This window comes from Dromaius novaehollandiae, chromosome 20, assembly GCF_036370855.1.
Source record: "Dromaius novaehollandiae isolate bDroNov1 chromosome 20, bDroNov1.hap1, whole genome shotgun sequence".
Taxonomy (NCBI): domain Eukaryota; kingdom Metazoa; phylum Chordata; class Aves; order Casuariiformes; family Dromaiidae; genus Dromaius; species Dromaius novaehollandiae.
Genome location: NC_088117.1, coordinates 8,231,696 through 8,249,833, shown reverse-complemented (window position 1 = coordinate 8,249,833; position 18,138 = coordinate 8,231,696). Strand labels below are relative to the sequence as shown.

At 57.1% G+C, this 18,138-nt stretch overlaps 1 long non-coding RNA gene across 1 annotated transcript in view; it reads right to left on the bottom strand.

Moving 5' to 3' along the window:
- The window catches only part of LOC135330379 (uncharacterized), a 113,787-nt gene that overhangs the window by 2,331 nt on the left and 93,318 nt on the right, over positions 1–18,138 (bottom strand). The window lies entirely within an intron of this gene.

The window sequence follows — 18,138 nt, the reverse complement described above, 5'->3', positions numbered from 1 at the left end:
GAGGGAAACGAGCAGCTCCGTATTACATCTTTCCAGAGGGTCTTGCATCCTAAGCTCAGGTTTTGTCTTCTGCCCTTCCCACCTCTCAGGGCACAATGTTCCCAACAGCAAAGGCGGCACGCGGGGGTTTTACGTTCATTAGCAGCAATCAACTCTGTGCTGGTTTAGCATCCGTCCAACCAAGGAGTTCAACTCAATTTCCAACCACTGACTGCACCCGGATTCACCAACCATCCCTCCACACGGGGAATTATTTTCCCCCCAAGAAGAGAAACAGAGCTACAAGGAGATGCATCCAGCAGTCGTTGCTCACACAACATGTCCAGTAGAGCTCAAAGCCAGCTCAGCTGCCTCCTTGCCATGGTCTGGGACAACAGGGAGACTCGCTGCCTCCTGCCCAAGGCCTGCAATGGTGAGACGCCCACCTGCCTTGGGGCAGAGCCCAGGACGCTCCGGCCTTCTGCAACCCCTTCTAGCCCTGTGCTCCACAAGTCTCCCATTCCCCTTCCTGCGTCCACCCCAATGACAAACAGTGTCCAGTCTTTCCCCACCCCAGATTGCCAAAGGACGTGGGTTGGGGCTTGCCTGGTTCATGGGCAAGGCTTTCCAGAGCCACTTGGATGGAGCAAACATCCACCACCACAGCGGCCTGTCCTGGACACGAGCAAGAGGATTCCACATGCCTGAGGGAAGACGCATGGTGGAGAAGACCCCATTATGCAGGTAGCTCTGACGCTGGCCCATGGACTTCCATTCATGGCTCAAATACATCTAGATTTTTTTTCTCTCTTTGAACTACTGATGGAGCTGCCCTCCGCCCCCATGCAAAGACCCCTGCAAAGATGGGGAGCAAAATCTCAAGGGCTCTAGGATGCTCCAGCTCTGCTTTTCCATCTCTCTGTGCAGGCAGGGATATCACGCTGCAGGTCAGTGAAGCACAAGGACACGCTCCCAGGGCAGAGAAAGCTCCAAAGCTTGGGAAGGAGAAATGAGAGTGCAGGACTGTAGTTCAGCCTGAGGACCAGGAGATCCTTCTAGTGACATATCTCTGGACCCAGGAGCAGACATCCACATTGCAGCAACCTCCTGAAACACCACAATTGATCCCCAGGCAATGCGATATCTCAAAGACAGGGGAAAAAATTCTTCTCCTCCTCCAATCTGCCTCCATTCCCCAGAACACATGGGCTGTCTTTTCATGGCCAACTCCAACCGTGGCATGGAGGCACCAGCTCTGGGGCTCTAAGGAGGACTTGGCACTGTGCTCCACTCACTCAGTCTCTGACATGCTTCCAAGAGCTGAGGGGGTTCATGTTTGTCTGTTTTTAGAGGAATAGTAAATTTACCAAAAATTGGGATTCAGAAAAGATGAATCATTCAGAAATTGAGGGTGAAGTTGAAAAATAGTTTGGAATGAAAAAAATATAGCATATTGGGGAGGGGAGAAGGTTTTGGAGATGTCAAACCATCTCCTTCCATCGCTCATATGATGAATTGTTTTGTTTGGGCATTTTCTATAAAAGCCTTTTTAATTCAAAACAAATCTTTTTTTTTTGCAGTTCAGAAAATGATCTCAATGTAAAAGAAGAGGTCTAAAAAAATCAGTTAAGCAACCTCCAAACTAAACAAAACAAAACATTTCAGGCCAAAGCAAACACTCTGGCTTGACCTAAAAAAAAATTTGTAGTGGTATGGGGCATTTTAGCTTTTTTTTTTTTTTTTTCATTTTGCCAGAACCTCTTGCCTAAATCCCTGCTTCAGATTGACCTGGTCCAATTTCCAGGTCCAAGATGTTCTCTTTGGGCACCAGCCAACGCTCTCCATTCATTTTCCCAGCAACGATGGCCCTCCATCAATGGACCGGATCCATCGGACTAACTATGATCTCCTCCAAGAGAGATGAACTCATTGGTTCTCCTTGCTCACAGACCTCTGAGCCTCCCCTGTTCCTCCTTCAGAGGACCCTCGCCTGACCTCGAAACCCTGGTTAATGGAGAAGACCTAAGCTGCTTCGTTCCTCCAGTGCTGGGACATCTCCAATAGTGCCACCACCAATTCGGCAATGGAGGAACCTCCTCTGGGGAAGGAAAAGGGAGTTTCTCCTCCCAAAACTCGCTTTCCATCTGGACACAGCCTCCTCCTTCCCACCACCCGGGGCCCCGATCTCTGCACCCTGCTACGTGGGCCAGGCGGTGGGCGTTAAAGCCCGAATGCCAAGCTACAATGTGAAAACGGAGGCTCACCTCCTTATCATCTCATGGCCAAGCGGGGGAAAGCGGGTCAGCACCCAGAAAAGGCAGGTTTCCACCACCGCGAGGGGAGGGTTGGGTGCAGGGGCGGGGGTTAGACAAAGAGATGCCGGGCGGCGTCTTGCAGCCCCCCGCTCCTCGCCGCAGAGTCGATCGGCGGCAGGGCCGTGCCCTCCGACCCACGGCAAAGAGGTGAAACCCCGGGAAAGTAGCAAACAAGTCGAGGCATAAACACGGCACAAACCCACGGCACTTCATTGTGGTTCGTTATCTCTGGTTAGACCGGAGACGGTGGAGCTGGCGTTGAGAAGAGCAGAAATATCAGCAATTAAAGATATGTCGTGTCAAAAAAACTCTAAACTGATTAAAGTTGAAGGCTCCGTTTTCTTCTTTTCATCAGAGAACGGAATCAAAACCTGCCTGGAAAGACGCGCTCCCCCCGTTCCCAGCGCTCCGAAGGCAGTGCCTGCATCCGTCCTGCTGTGTCCCTGCATTTTAATTACCACCTTATTAATATTCATGAGGCTAGGCACTCAAGGGGGATTGCAGTCTGTCATTCTCTCTCTCTTTCTCTCTCCCCCCACCTCTCCCTCTCTCTCTCGGCTGAATCTGTTTTTTTTCCCTTCCCAACAGTTGGCGTGCTGCAGATCCGTACGCGGCCGCGTGTGCACGCCGAACCGAAGGCGCTGCGCGTGCAAGGGGCCGCGGCGGGCAGGCTACGCGCGTCTCATCCGCGTGCCCACCACGGCCAGGTTTGCAGGGGCGGGCACGGGGGTGCCCCAACGGCGCGCGGCAGCCCAGAGACACAACTTACGAGCCGCGGGTGCCGCTCCGGTTTGGAGCGAGCATGTGTGCACGCATATGGGACTGCCGTGCATTTGGTGCGTGACGCCGGCACATAAGCGGAGACGCCCCATGTCGAAGAGGGGAGTTTGCACGCGCGCAAGCAGGCGTGCACGGAGCGCGCGCGCCCGGGCTGCAGGAGCAAGCTTGGGTACGTGCACACTCGGTCGCATCATTGCCAGCAACTGCAGTATTTCGGGGAGCTCAGGCACAGGGGCCAGCAGGCTGGCAGCTCTGCATGGCAAAGACAGTTGGACCAGGCGGACACCACCACCCTCAGCCCCTCTCCTCTCCGACACGCTCCACACCGAAGGACATGAGCCCCCACCTCGCCCGGAGACGAGCACCCCTGGGCCCCGGCTCTCCAAGCAGCCGGTGTCTGGCTGGAGTGGACCGGTGTGGCCGAGGGGCTGCTGTGCCCTTGGCGGAGCCATGGGGTGAAGTTGGATCTACTGGTCTTGGGTGCACCCAGCAAGCGGGTTGAACGTCCCAGCTCCACCCGGGGTGCTGCTGCATGGGCAAATCTGGTCTCACTTGTTCACTTCGAGCTGTGGGACGTGGACGGATCCCCCCATCACCCCACGTTGCTCGCAGCCACCAGGCGCAGAGCGGACCCATGCAACCACGGCACCACGCTCTGCAACCAAACTAAGGTCCCGACTTCCCCCAGCACCTTCCCCCTTAGCTCGCAACACCCAAAGCACCGGCAGGAGCCAAAAGAGATGTTGGGGCCGGATCCGGCAGCCCGGCGCGCTGCCTTGCCATCCCCGCCCTGGTGCCCCCCGCCCCAACCACCTGCGAGCAACCTGTCGAGAGACACTCCAACTCGGCGGCTCCCCGACGCCCCACTTGCTCAGCTCCGCAAATATTTGAATTAAGGTCCCCTGGGGAGTCGTAGTCACAGAGTAACTGATTTCTCCTCCTTCATTATATCCCTGTGTAATTTACCGAGGGACGGCGGCGTGTGCCTCCGCGAGAGCGAATTCCCAGCAGGACTCCCGCGCGCTCGCAAATCAGGCAAAGGCAAGGCATTAGAATATGAAAGGTGAGGCTGGCGCTGGGGAGAGGAACCTCGCCGAGACTCATCTCTCGCTCTCCCGGCTCCGGCAGCCCAGAATTAGGTTTTATTTCCACCCGCTGCCTTCGGCGGGTTGCGCTCCCGTGCGCGCGGCGAGGCGCCGGGCTGGCGGTGGCCCGCGGGGTGCCATCCCCGGCTCGGCGCGCGGGGAAGTGCCGTTGCACCTGCGCCCTTCTTGGCTAGAAGAAGCAGGAGAGGGTTGTCTCCCTCCTGGAGGTCCCCCAAGAGCCAGAGAGGCAAAGAGCCCAAAGGGACCTGATGCAGCAAAGGCCAGTGGGTTTCCAAGTGAAACGGTGTCGCCTGGCAAAGACCCCTGCCCTAAAAGCCAACTTCATTTCACCCAGACAAGGAGCCTGTGCCTCAGTTTCCACATCTGTAAAAGAGAATAATCGACCCTTCCACGTACCAGTTTGAGACACCCAACATTTTAGACGGTCTACAAAAGCCTACCCATATCATGGATCAGTCTGTGCTGCATCCCCGCCAAGGAGGAGCCGGAGGACAAGCTTCCCAGCGCGTTTCAGCAGAGAGGAAATAGATAAGAAATTAGGAAAAGAAAATCGAGAAAGAAATTAAATAGTCACCAAGGAAAGCAGAGGAAAGGGGGGAAAATCAAGGAATTTGGACTACGAACATGCAGCTTGGCTGCTTGGGGTTGATATTGGGTGAAACGCCCTGCGAGGAGGCTGGTCTTCAGCGGAGCCACCTCAGTCAGAGCCGAAGCCAGGGCTCTTTGCAGCCCTGCACCCATGGGTGGGGGACAGCAATCGCCCCGAGAGCAGGGGAAGCTCCCTGGGGCCGTTTGGAAATGGCAGCTGAGCAAGGGGCTCTCGCGGATCCGTGCCAAGCTGCCGCCCACAGCGCCCACGGGCTGGGTTGGAGCTGTCGCCCTCCAAACCACCCGGCTTCGGCCACCACCGGCGACGTGACATCGGAGCAAAGCACCGACCGGGCTCCGACGTTGCGAGCTCTGTGTTCCAGATCCGCTGCAAACAGCGGAGGGCAACATTTTGCTTCCTGGAAACACAGAGAAAGAAGTGTTTTTCCTGAGAGCTGCGGCTCACAGGCAACCTGGAATGGAGATTTCAGAAAACTGGGTGTTCACTCTTCCATCTCCACTGCGAAGACAAAGGCTTGGCAGACGGTGGTGGTGCTTCGCAGGGGTTTTAGCTGTGATTTTCTTTGGGAGCCGGGTATACAAACCCCTTCCTCTCATTTTCCCCTTTAGCAGTTCGAGCAAAGCGAGATCTGCCCGTCCCTAGGATGCCCCAACTTCCCAGAGCCCACGTACTGTCTCTTCACACAGGCTGACTTAGAGACCTGGGGCTGTTCAGCCTCCAACAAAGAGCTCCTTTCTCCCAAACATTCGCCAGTCATCGGAGTTAAAGAGGCTGTGCTGAAACCAAAGCAAACAAAGCCCCTGCAAAGCCAGCTCCGAATCCCCGTCCCCTCTCCAGCGCGCTCGATTCCCTGGGACGCTGTGGAGTGCTCCGGCCGCGGAGGCTGCGACGGAGGGCTGCGGCGCGTGGCACTGCCCGGCTCATGGCGGGGGGACGCGCCAGGGTGCTATTCCAGCCTCTGCCTGCTCCAACCCTGTGCGAGCTCACTGCTCGCGGTTGCACGCTTGCGTGGGACTCTGGACACGCTTCTCGCGGTGGGACAGAAGATGCTGGACCCAGTGGCGGGCAGCCCTCCGGGCGGGCACCGCGTGGTGCTGGCCCTCGTGGCACACGCCGGCATGCCCGTGCCTCGCAAACTGGGACCCCCCTCCTCGCCCGGTGCCCCCCAGCCCCCGCGGGGTATTTGCACCCTCTGCGTTCGGGGAGCCGGGTCCCACCACGGGGCGACGTTCCTTCTCCCCCCAGAGAGGAGCCAGGGGCCGGGGGGGCTCGAGCGCGGGGCCGCGGGCGCTCCGGGCGAGCAGCGTGCGATCACACGCTGCGCGCGGCCCGGGGACGGGGAGCGGGGGGGCGGGCGGCGCGAGATGAAACGGAGCAAAGTTCCCCGGGTTCGGACGCGGGGCTTGGAAAGGATTCGACGGCAGCTTGGAAGAGGAGGAGGAGAGGGCCGGGAGCGGCAGCGTTCAGCAGAAAGGAATGTCCTGATGGGACGGCAGCCTGAACGCCGGCCAGGACCCCCCCCTCCGAGGCTGTTTAAAAGCCCCGGACCTCTCCAAGCCCTTTAATTGGCGCTTTAAAAAACTTCCTTGTTCCTTGACGCGGCGAGGGTTGCGTTTCATGCCCAAAATGACTCAATTCCCCCTCTCCCCCCAATGCAAAAATCGCCTTTGAACCGTTTGCTGGAAGCCAGCTCTGCCCCCCCGCGAGCCCCGCTAGCCCCCAGCCCAGCAGCCTCCGGTGCCTGCTCTTGTTCTCCCCTAATAATCCCCATCCCAGCTGCCTCCCTCTCCCCTCGCCCTCCTCCTCCCTGCCTCTCTCGCTCCCTCTTTCTCTCTCCTCCCCCCTCCTCCCCCTTTCCATAACTCAAAAGCTTGTCAGGCTGGTTCCAGACTGCTGGCGCCAGGCTTCACTCCAGGAAAAAAATAAAGCAAAAGAGAAAGGCATGCAAGGCAAAACAGCCCCGCCACATGAACACACATCAAACCAGCCCTTTATCTCCCCGGAATGCTCTCCGCGCTGCAGAGCTCCCTACCCCGCGCCGGCACGCGCGCGCCGCGCTCGCCCACCGCCGTAGCCCTCGTGCAGCAGTGCCGGGCCGCGAGCGCGCGCGCCCCGGCGGAGCAAAGCGAGGGAGCAAATACAGCATCTATTATTTATCAGCCCATCAATTATTAAAAGCCTCGTCGCTGGGAAGGGGGGGAGAGGAGGCTGGTGCAGAGGTAGTTTTTACCCCGGCAATTCAGGCGATGGGCTCCTGCCCCGGCCCGGCTCCCCGCTGACACCCTGGGCAAGGGGGGATGCGGGAGGGGACACTGCCAATGGCATCCTTCACCCTTGTGTCCCACCCCCCCCCATCAGCGCTCGGCACGGGGTTGTTTCTTACCCCGGCCCTTCCTGCCTGCCCCAAAGCAGGGCCCCCCCCGCCAGCAAACCCCGTTATCCACCCGTGCCACGTCACCTGGAAGAGGCACAACACCACGGGTTGCCACCTCCAGCTACATCCCGAACAGGAGGAGGGGCCGATTCAGGGCTCTGGAGCCCCAAAACCTCATGTCATGGGTAGATCCAAGAGCTCATGGAGGCTGGAGGCCTCCCCCTGCGCTGCTCCTGAAGGTCCCTCTCGTGCAGGTCTCCGTGGGTGATGTCCCATGGCTCTCCACCACGTGCGTTTCAGGAGGAAACACACAGGGCCACTAAGGTTGGCCTCGCTTGCCCCAGAAGGTCAAAACCCACATCCCAAACCTGGGATCCAGCCCAGGCCATGGGAGAAAATGAGTCACGCTGGACTACACAACCTCTCCAGACGCCTTCCAGCCCTGCTTTCTCTCGGATTTGTGAGCGAACCCCAGGCCACCATCTTTGCAACGCTGTTGGCAAATGGTCCCTGCCACTGGCCGGGTGCCACCCTTCACTGCTGTGCCAGAGGACATCGCTTTGCCCATTGGCCATCGCTGCAAGCTGCTGGATGGCCACCTCATCCTTCCCTAGAGGTAGCCGCATTTCAGCAGCAGATCACACTGAAGTATCTACAGTGGGAACGTGTGATGAGGTGGGTGTGCTAAGAAGATTTTTTTGGCAGCCTTTGGGATGACTTTATTGCTCACAAGTTCGCGAGTCATGGCTGAGTAACACACTCATCGCATGTCTGAGGCGAAAAAAAAATCCCTTACCCCAGCACAAAATAAATTGCCTGGACAAAGCGTGTTTGTTTGCTTTGCTCCCCATCCTTGCTCCGGCTTTGCACAGTCGGGGGCTGCAAGGCTTCCACACGGGCTGCAGACAGCCGCTGCCTACGAGCGGCGATATTTCCACTGCTGTTTGGGAAGAGAGATTCGCAGCAGCTCCCACGAGCCGTGCACACAAGCACGAGGCCCAAGACGTCCCCGGCAAGCTCCCTCCCGAGCTGGTGGAAGGGGATACACGAGGCAGCGCAGCACCATCTGCTCTGACGGATAAACAATGGGAAACGATGTTAATCCGGGTGGCAGAATTAGGCCTACGGGACTGCAGAGTCCGGACTTTCACAGTGGAAGGTGCTACCGCAGCCTTTGAGATCCCCAAATATTTTGTTTTATTGACTCCACAAAATTTGCAGTCTCCAGCGCCAGAAACGACAGGCCGAGTACATATCCACAAGGGCCACGAGCTCTATCCCAGGATGCCACGTCCCCAGACAAGCAGCATGAACTCTCCAGAGCCGACCCAGCTGGGTCGGATAAGACCCTCTCAGATGCACCATGAGACATAAACTTCTGCGATGTGGCTGCGGATTTGGATGCTGCCATTTCTGGGTGCCAAGAGGGTGCAGAGAGCCCAGATTTCTGAGGACAGAAGCACCCGCACCTCTGGTGCCTTCCACTCCTATGAACCAGTAGCTGCTCTCAAAAAGCAACCGAAGCACTTCTAACCTGGGAGGAAACTACTGTCCTTTGCACTCATCCAGTCGCTGCAGTGGCAGATCAAATCTCTGTGACGACTCAGAGCACTCAAAAGGTATTAACTAACTAAGCCTGCGGATGCAAAGCAAGAGCATTCCTCGTTCCCAGGAAGGGAAACAAAGGCAAAGAGGGAACATGGGACTTCCCCAAGATCACTCAGAAAGTGTGCTGAAGAGCTGGGCACGGACCCCGGGACCTGCGGTTTCTCGTGTGCTGCTCCAGAGCCCTTATACCCACCCTGACCTACCGATGGGTCCATCCCAGCCTTCCTGCAGCCCTCATCTGTCCCCGTGGATGGACCCCGCAAAGCCCACACGATTTCTCCATGTCCCACCATCAGCCGCTGGAGAAGGCCAGGGCAGTCGCGGGCTTTCGGATAGCAATGACTTCATGAGCTCTCAGGACTCCTCTCCAGCCTGAAAGGAAGAGGGTCTTCTAGACTTTAACTGGGATGGAAAAGTCCTTCCCCTTGAATAAAGAAAGTTAAGAGCTGCTCTTTGCCACTTATTGGCCCAGTCCTTCCACTCCAAAAGCTTAGAATAAACCAGAATTAGTTCAAAAATGGGGGGACAACAGAAATTATTAACTCCTTTCCATTCTACGGGGTTGAAAAGGGATTCTTCTGTAAAATTTTTCAACTATGTTTTCCATCTCTTTTCAAAAAACACAGCATTTCAGAAAAACAGTGCTTATATTTGCTATTTCTTCTCCTGAAAAAGCACTTCTTAGGGACAAACACAGGGCAACTTAGAGAAGGAAAAAATTTCACTGAAGATTAAGGGGGAAAGCAGAGAGGCAGGAGAAAACCTTCATTTAGAAATGTCACAGGCGGTTTTGCGAAGAGGAGAAAAATTCCATTTTCTTGAGAATTTTTCAGAAAAAGTTTGCATGCCTTTGTTTTTAAAGGCTGGTTTTTCAGCTAAAAATAAAACTCTACATGCAAAAAAATGTCAGCTGTCCCTGGGCACAGCCGAGAGCACTTGGAGGGACGGCAGCTACCCGGGGAGGGCTGCCGCGTCTCAACAGGCAGCCGCGCGCGTCACGACGCTGCCGGCTCTCGCTGTGCGCCGGGGAAGGGTCGGAGGATGCAATCTGTCCCGCGCTTTCTTTAAACGAGCCCAGGGGTCCGGGAAGCCGGCTCCGCCGTGTCCTGAGATCGCCAGCAGCGGTGGCTGCTGTGCAGCGAGCCTGAGCTGACGGTTACCGGATCGGGGTGGCTCCCGGGCACGGGGCCGAGCAGAGCCAAGCTGCAGCCGGCGGCTGCTTGCGGGACGCGCGGGGCGGCACCGAGCCCTTCCACGAGGACGACGGCAAGAGCCGCAGCACCGAGGCAGTTGCAGCGGGGCCGCCCGCCGCGGCCCGTCCCAGCCGCATCCTTTTCCCATTTCCCTTTCATCTGGGCGGTCGGACTCCCCACCCGGCTCGCGCCCCGGTGAGGTCAGCTCCGGCTATTCTCTCCCCCATTTCCCTTCCTCCTGCCATGCACTTCCCTTCTCCCTTTGATATTTCACCTCTGCTGCGTCATTGCCCCGGTGCTGCTCGGACGCTCCAGCCCACACGGACGTGTTTTTCCTGCCTATTGTGGAAGCGCCGGGCCAGGTCGGACCCCTCGCAGGCAGGTACGGCCGCCCCGGCAGCAGCGCCCAGGCGGGCACGCTCTCCCCATGCAGCCCCGAGCCTTTGAGCTCTCGTCTGAGCCTGGGTAAAGACACCAGGAGAGCTGAAGAGCAGAAACAAAGCCGGGTCTCCCTGCACCGGAGCCCGGCTGGACCTGCGTGCCCGGCGCAGCGCGGGGCAGGACACGAGCAGAGCATCCCACCCCCCTCGGCTCCTCTCCGAGTGATTTTTTTACGTGGACGCAAGAAATAACCCCTACCTGACTTACACAGAGAATCGCTCAAATGAACTAGTATCAGCCAAAAGCTGAGCTTGCACCAGCAGCCTTGAGCAGCGCAAGACTAAGAGGAGGGGGAAACACTGTTAAAGATAACGAGCAGCTGGGAGGAAGCAAAGGCCATGTGAAACGCATTTCTGCAAGGACAGCAAATGGAGATGCCTAAATCCAGAAGTCCTTTCGCAGTGCTGTGCTTAACAAAGCCGGTCGGAGCCCGGACCTGGCCCACGTTAGGCAGAGGAGCTTTCCCCCTTCTTGGCCGCCCAACTTTCAACGTTTGCCCACAGCCCCAGGGCCAGGGCACATTCGGTTCTCAGCCGTGAGTAGGTATCGCCGTCCACGCAGAGGTTGCCACGCCAGACGATGGGGTGAGTTTTTAAGGGCGCTGAGTTACCAAGCCAGCCATCGAGAGACCTCGCTGAGTCACTGGCAAACTCCAAACGTCTCGTGTGGGGCAGGATCTCTCCTGGGCATTACCAGAGAGACATCCAAGCATCCATCCGCTAACACATTAAACAGAGATCTGCCAAAGCACTAGCAAAATCCCCAGTGGTCTTCAGGAGCGAGTTGCTTCCTGACGCTCCCAGTGAAGGAAGAGTTGAATTATATGCCAGCGAGAGCAGCTGGGCTTCTCCCCACGGTGAGTGACCACCACGCTAATACGTGATAGCAAAATGCTTCCCATTTGGGCGAACTGTCCTTTCCAATGACAAGCCACTTTGTTGAAAAAATTCCCCGTTGGCCTCTAGCACTCACTGCCTGCATTTTCCATGTGGCACAAGGCCAAAAATGTTAACAAAAGCAACGACTGAAACTGGAGCATGCATTAACTCCATGGTGGATTTCCCTTGACGTACTCCAGTGAAGAGCATCGTCGAATGCCAGCCACGGCGGGGTACGCGCCGAGAGCACCGTCGATACGAGCCCACGCAGCACGGCACGGTTTGCGCCGTGGGACTAATCCATCAGGGGCTCAGCAGCAACGGGGTCACTTCGAGTTCCCCAGATCTACGGCATCTCCAGGACGCAGCTCCAGCTCTTCGCCACCGACAACCAACGTCCACTGGAGACCTCGCGGACAAAGGCTACAGCAGAACAGTGTCAGCAAGATGAAATGCTGAGCACAGGGGCTGTTCCCTGTGGTTTTAGAGGGGAGGTGGAGGGAATCTCATGACATGAAAGCCTGGAAGAGGGGCCTGACCCCAGGTTATAGATTTTCTCCTGTTTCGATGGCAATCACTGACAAATGCTCACAAGCACATTTCTGTGGAGGAGCAAAAGCTTATTAAGAGAATAAAACCAAAGGAAAGGCTTCCCTCCTTTTCCCCCTGTGCTCTCTTGCCCATCTAACACTTTAAATCCAGGCTCAGCACAAATGGACGCCGTGCTCGCTAGCCAGACACGTCCACTGGCTGCTCCCAGAGCAAGGCACCAGCGGAGCAGGGCTTGTTGCAGCTCTTTTTGAGGAGGAAGCGGGGGCGGAGCAGGCCCCCAGCAGAACCAAAGGGACAACCCAGATCTCCAGAGTGCCTCTCAGCTGCGTCCCTGCGCCCCACACCCAGGAAGTCCTGCGCGTGCACTTGTCCATGAAGCCGTGGGACCAGAGTTCGGGGTCCAGCAGAGAGGTTTGGCCGGCCAAGGTCACATCCCACCCTGCTCTGGGGGTGCTCTGCAAACGAGATTTGCAAATGGTGCCATCCTGCTCCCTGGATGGTTCCCAGTCAAATGCAGTGTGGTGGTGGTACACTGGTACCAGTGAGACCTCAAGCAGTGCTTTGCCAAATGGCATTAAAGCTTCCCTCTGCCCTCAGACCGCATTCACCTCTGCTGCAGGAGCTGGTAACTCTGAGTCCCTCTGTGATGGACTAGGATGCCCCCAGCGCTTCCCTCCGCTGTCATTTCCAACCAATAAGCTGTCTATAATCCACACTGTCATAGACATGCTCCCGAATCATCACAGAGAGCACATCTCGCCTGAAGTCCCTATGGACATCATCTGTAGGGAGAAAAGCCTAAATGTCCTCTCCTACCCATGCCAGCCCTACTCACTTTGCAGAGCGCCCATACCACCAGGAACCCTGAGGGCTACCCACGCAGGGCAGGCCAGGGGACAGGCCAGGGGACAGGCCAGGGGACAGGTCAGGTAAAAGCAAAGAAATCCCTTTTCACACAACACTTACTGAAATGGCAGGACTCAAACGTTGCGGGACATTGCGAAGGTGCAAATTGTACCTGAAGGTTTCAGACAAGGTTGTGGAAGAGGAGGTCCAACATACAGGTACAACCTCAGGCTGCTGACGACATTTAACTGCTGATTGCCAACGACTAGGCAGGTAGATCAGTCTGTACATCTTTTCCTCTTAAGCTCTTCCTCCACTAATGGTACTAAGAAGTGTTGGCCAACATTTCCAAATCTCCTCCATTCCTCTTTCCGCTCACGTTACTCATTATAGGGTCACTGCACCTGTAACGTGGAGATCCTTCAGGAGTGAGAAAGGGGCTGACAGATGAGAGATGTAGAGAAAAATAGCGGCAATGCCTCGTGGCAGCCCCATAACCAACAGGAGAGTAGCCCAGTTCTGGATGGCGAGCAGTCTGCTGGGCCATTGCCAGAGGCAGCAAGAAGCAGGCACCATTTCTTGTTTTCAGGCTCAAACGTGGATTGTTAGAGTGAGTCACTGGGCTGTTTTGTCCCTCTCCTGGAGGCCTCACATTCATTCATTCTTTCTTTGTCATCTTTGATAACCTGAAATATTAGTCAGCTCGTCTGAAACTGCATGTTTTCACTCACCACCTCCAAAGGAAAATATGACTACAATAGGGAAGGTAAATAATAAACACAAACAGTATGGCCAGCTCAGAGCACTCAGATCTAAAGACTTCCAGGCCCTGGAAAAATCAGACCACAGCCTTTACAATAACGAGCTTTGCAAGAAAAGAGAAAGGAGACCAGTTGGCTTGTTTTTATTTCCCTGTTGGCTTTTGAGCCTTGAGGCCACTCTTACGTCACACTGCTAAGCCCTTCTCTGCAACCGTGAGGTCAGAAACCCTTAAAACAGCAAAAAACCCTGACAGTGCTCCGTAATCAAACGACTTCAAAAGCCAAGGCTCTAGGGGAAGAAGGAAAGGCTGTGAGCCGAGGTAAACCTCCAGAGCTAGCCAGACCGAGGGGAGCATCAGTGCTCCAGCAGGCAAGACACAGCACGCAGCACCCTCTCCATCCGTGGTGATGGAGAGCCGGCAAATCGGGGCCCAGGACTGCGGCCGTGAGCGCTGCCAAGCACCAGGGTGGGTCCCCGTTCCCCAGCCACGGTGCAGGGCTGTCTCTGTCTTTGAGATCAAGGAGAGACCCAGGACAGTGAAAAGACTTGTAGCACATCTCAGCCATTTCCCTCCTCTTCCAAAGGAAGCATGTTTACTGGAAGCCATTTTCTGCATAAATAGCTCTTTCCTGCTGTTCCCACAAACTCAGACTAAATCACGTCCTAGGGCCGAGGACACCAGCCTGCAGCTTCCGAGATGGAGGCACAGAGCTCAGCCTTGAGCAAGAAACCCAAGACACTCCTGAAATCCTGTCCAGAGCCCACCCTGCTTTCCCAGATGCTTCTGCTGAGGTTTTACATCCTCTCCCAGCAGTGCTCATGCCAGCTTCAAACTGCTACAACACTTCATTCTTCCTCAGCACTGTCCCTCTGGGGATCCTGAGGCACTCTGCAAGCGCGGGCCCGTCTCCCCTCCGCACCCACCCCAAACGGCACAGCCCCGAATCGCTGCTGGACACGCACGGAGCGAGGCGCAGCTCGCGCAGAGACCCACGCGGTGCACGCCAGCAGATACAGCGGTGTGCAGACCCCGAAGGACCGGCGGGCGAGGCCAAGGGCAGAAATGCAGACGGGCAGCAGACGGCAGGGCCCCCGCGCCCGGGCAGGCTGCTACCTGCTCACGAGCGATGGGAAGGGGTCCCCGCTCACCCCGGGCACGCGTGGAGAGGCCGCCCCAGCTCTCTTTGCCCTGAAGCACGAGGCCATCGAACAGCACGGCTTTGCCCTGCTCTCCTTGGAGAGGTCCCAGCTACTTAACAGCAGCCAGATCCATCAGCCCAGCAGCAGCCCAGCTCCTGCAGGACCCGATTCCCACGCGGGCTCCCCCGGAGCCCTGCCCTGCGCCCATCCGGAGACTCCTCATGGTCCCGGCAGATCCCCCTCCTCTGAAGGGCACATGCAGCACAGTTTTGGGGTCTCATGGGAAAGAAGTGGTGCTGCAGAGGGCTCGGGGAGGCGCTGAAGCCTGGTGGTGCAGCCCTCCCTTGTCCCCCTCCCTGGCACAAGACCAGGCCCAGCACAAGAGGGACTGTGCGACCTGGTTGTCCGAGACTTGAAGCTAACTCAAGCTGCTTGAGACCAGCCTGCACTACCCAGTGCACAGACAGAAATGGGGTCCCCTCTCTACCCTCCCCAGCTTTGCAGCCCAACATGGGGTCCCACCAGCCAGAAGGTAGCACCGCTGCGGCTGGCCTTGCTAGTCCCTTCCTGCGAGCTGGGCTCAAGGCTGGACCACAAAGGCCACCCCAGCCTGGCTGGGATGGGGGACTTCTCTGCAAGAAACCCCCTCAATATCCCCACGGATGTGCCCCATCCCTGCCGCCCCTGAAGGGCCATTGCCCGTCCTTCCTCCGGGGCCAGGCGGGTGCCGCTGGGGCAGAGCTTGGGGCGGGACGCAGCGGATTTGGAGACGTCCCCAGCCAAAGCCGCGGGGGAGCAAAGGCAGCTGGACCGCAGGCGTCTGGAAACGGCGGGAGGCAGCGAGCGTCCGGTCGCTCCTGCAGGACCGGGAGACCTTGGCCTCGCACGAAAGCCGTCGCGAGAGGCCCGGGAGCCCCGAACCCCCGCTCCGAGGGGCGCCGCGAGCCCCCCGCGCAGGGGGAGGACAACCCACCGCGGGCAGGCGCCGGCCGGGCCAGGGGCCGCCAAGCCGAGAGGAGCCGGCGGGGAGCCTCCGGGCCGCCTCGGCTCCACCAGCGAGCGGGAAGCCGGGAGGGGGAAGGAAGCCGGCGGCGGCTCTTTCGAAACGCCGGCAGCCGGGCCGGGGGCCGCGGTGCCCGGTGCAGCCCCGCGCGGTGCAGAGCGGTGCGGAGCAGAGCGGAGCGGGGGGCTGCGTGCTGCTCGCCGCCGCTTGGAAGCGGATACAAAGGCTGGGCTCGCCAGCCCGCGCTAATGGTCGACCTCTCCGTTGTCCTCGATGCATGCCTGTCCCAGTTACAGCAGCTGGTTGCTACAGCAACTGAGCTCTGACTAATCATTTGCGCAATGACCTTTTTTCCCCCCAGAGAGAGGGAGGGAGGGAGATGGAGGGAAGGAAGGGAGGGGAGGAGAGGCAAAGCGAGCCGAGGTTAGAAATAAAAGCAGCCAGGGAGAGCGCGGTTTGGGGGGATACAAGAATTGGGGTGGGGGGGATGCACACGGCGGGGGGGGGGACGAGGAAACCCAGCGCCGGAGATTTTCCAGGTGGCAGGTGATTGCGTCCACGTGGGAGGAACAGGCCCCCCCCATCTCTGCTCAATCAACCATTGATGAGAAAGGAGGGGGTCCCAGGCAGCTGCCACCAGGCCAAGGGGCTCACTGGGACCGTCCCCACGGGCACGGGGGGCGGGGGGAGCAAAACGCGCCCCAAGCCTCCTCCGTCCCACCCAGCGCCTTCCCCAGAGCGGCCGAAGCTGCACCCGGGCCGAGCGGAGCTAAACCCCCGCGTCAGCACTGCACCGGGGCAGCGCGGCCGGACTCTGCTGCAGCGCGAGACTGAGGCCGGGAGGAAATCTGACCCCACGCCCATCGACCTCGATGGCGTTACTGGGAGCGGTTCACTCCCGGCTCTGCTGACTGCAGCTGAATTAGACCAGGTCAAGTCTGGCTCCATCTCCAGAACAGAGTAAATAATGCAAAAGCCGCCTCCTGCGCCGATCCGAGGAGCACACGCGAGATCACCGCTTCCTGAGCTGGGAGGAGAAAACAGATTGAGAGGCTGCACGTGCTCTTCCTCCTCGGGCTGGTTGGCACTTTGTCAGGAAACAGAAGCTGGTAAAACCAAAAAAGCAGTGGCGAGCAGGTGCTCACCAAGGGGTGGATGGTTGTACCACCAGCCGTGAGTTTTCATGGCAAAAGGATTTGGGCTTTTACCCAATGGGATCAGAAAACTGCCACATCTGACCTCGACCAACCACAAAGAGCGAAGTCAGCCAACACAGGCAAAAATAGAGATCCCTGGTGACCAATAGCAGCAAACTAGAGAGATTCATAGAGGAATGGGTTGGCCATTTGGAAAAGGAAGAGAGCTTGAAGAAAACCAAATACTTTTGTGGACAGATATGCCACCAAAGAGAAAAAAGCCTGACAAATTCTGCTGCATTATGAAGAGAAGAGAAGAGAAGAGAAGAGAAGAGAAGAGAAGAGAAGAGAAGAGAAGAGAAGAGAAGAGAAGAGAAGAGAAGAGAAGAGAAGAGAAGAGAAGAGAAGAGAAGAGAAGAGAAGAGAAGAGAAGAGAAGAGAAGAGAAGAGAAGAGAAGAGAAGGGGTGGTATGAATCATGAGCAAAATATGAGAAGAATGAGCTATATCCTGAATGGTGCTGAATGTGCAACACTCCTTCCCACATGCAACTCCTTTCCTTAAAGCAGCTCAAACAAAGTCCTTGATCTAAACATGTCCAAAACTTTGGGACCTGGATCCAGAGCCAACCCTCCCCTTTCAGGTTACCATGCTTTTCTGTGCCCATCAGAAAAACGTGAAGGACTGGACATTACTAGCAGGCATTCATCAGCTAGCTTGCACAACTAGAAAATGTAAAGTGAGATGTGCTAAATCATCTGCTATTTAGTTAGGCACATAAAGGAAAGGCCAGGTTTGGAGGAACAGCCTGCACACAGTGTGCTCCCAACATATTTGCCTTATCAGCAGGACTTGGCACCTACAGAAATTCCTGCTGCAGCACCTGATCCCAAACTTGGAGGAATCAATAGGGCACCTTCCAGGAGGGTTTGTACCGAGCCCGCACTGGTGCCGACGCTCCGCGGTGCATTGCAGGCAGACACGGCTTGCTCTGCTTGAGCTTGAGCAGATCAAAGCCATGTCAAGCCCAAGGTAATAAGTGCTGCTGAACAGCGAGATACGTTAACTCAGGCTTGGCACCACACGGACACGGTCACGTGGCTTTCGGGTCAGAGCTGGCTCCGGGCCCGCGGCTTGGGGTGCGGACGGCCCGAGCTCGCGCCTGCCTCCCGTCCACCTTGTAGACATACCCGGGGCTGGAGCGAGACGAAAACGCAGCGTGCAGAAATAAGAGCCCTTTCCACCTCTTCTCCGTTAAATCATTCTGCAGCTTGCAGAGCTCTACCAAGGACAATTATTTCCAGCATGTGCCGTGCATGAATGCTGCAACTGAGACGGGGCTGGAGTTTCATCATAGCCCGGCTTTGTGTGTATAGCGAAGAAGGGGGGCGGAAAAAAAAAAGGAACTTGGAACTC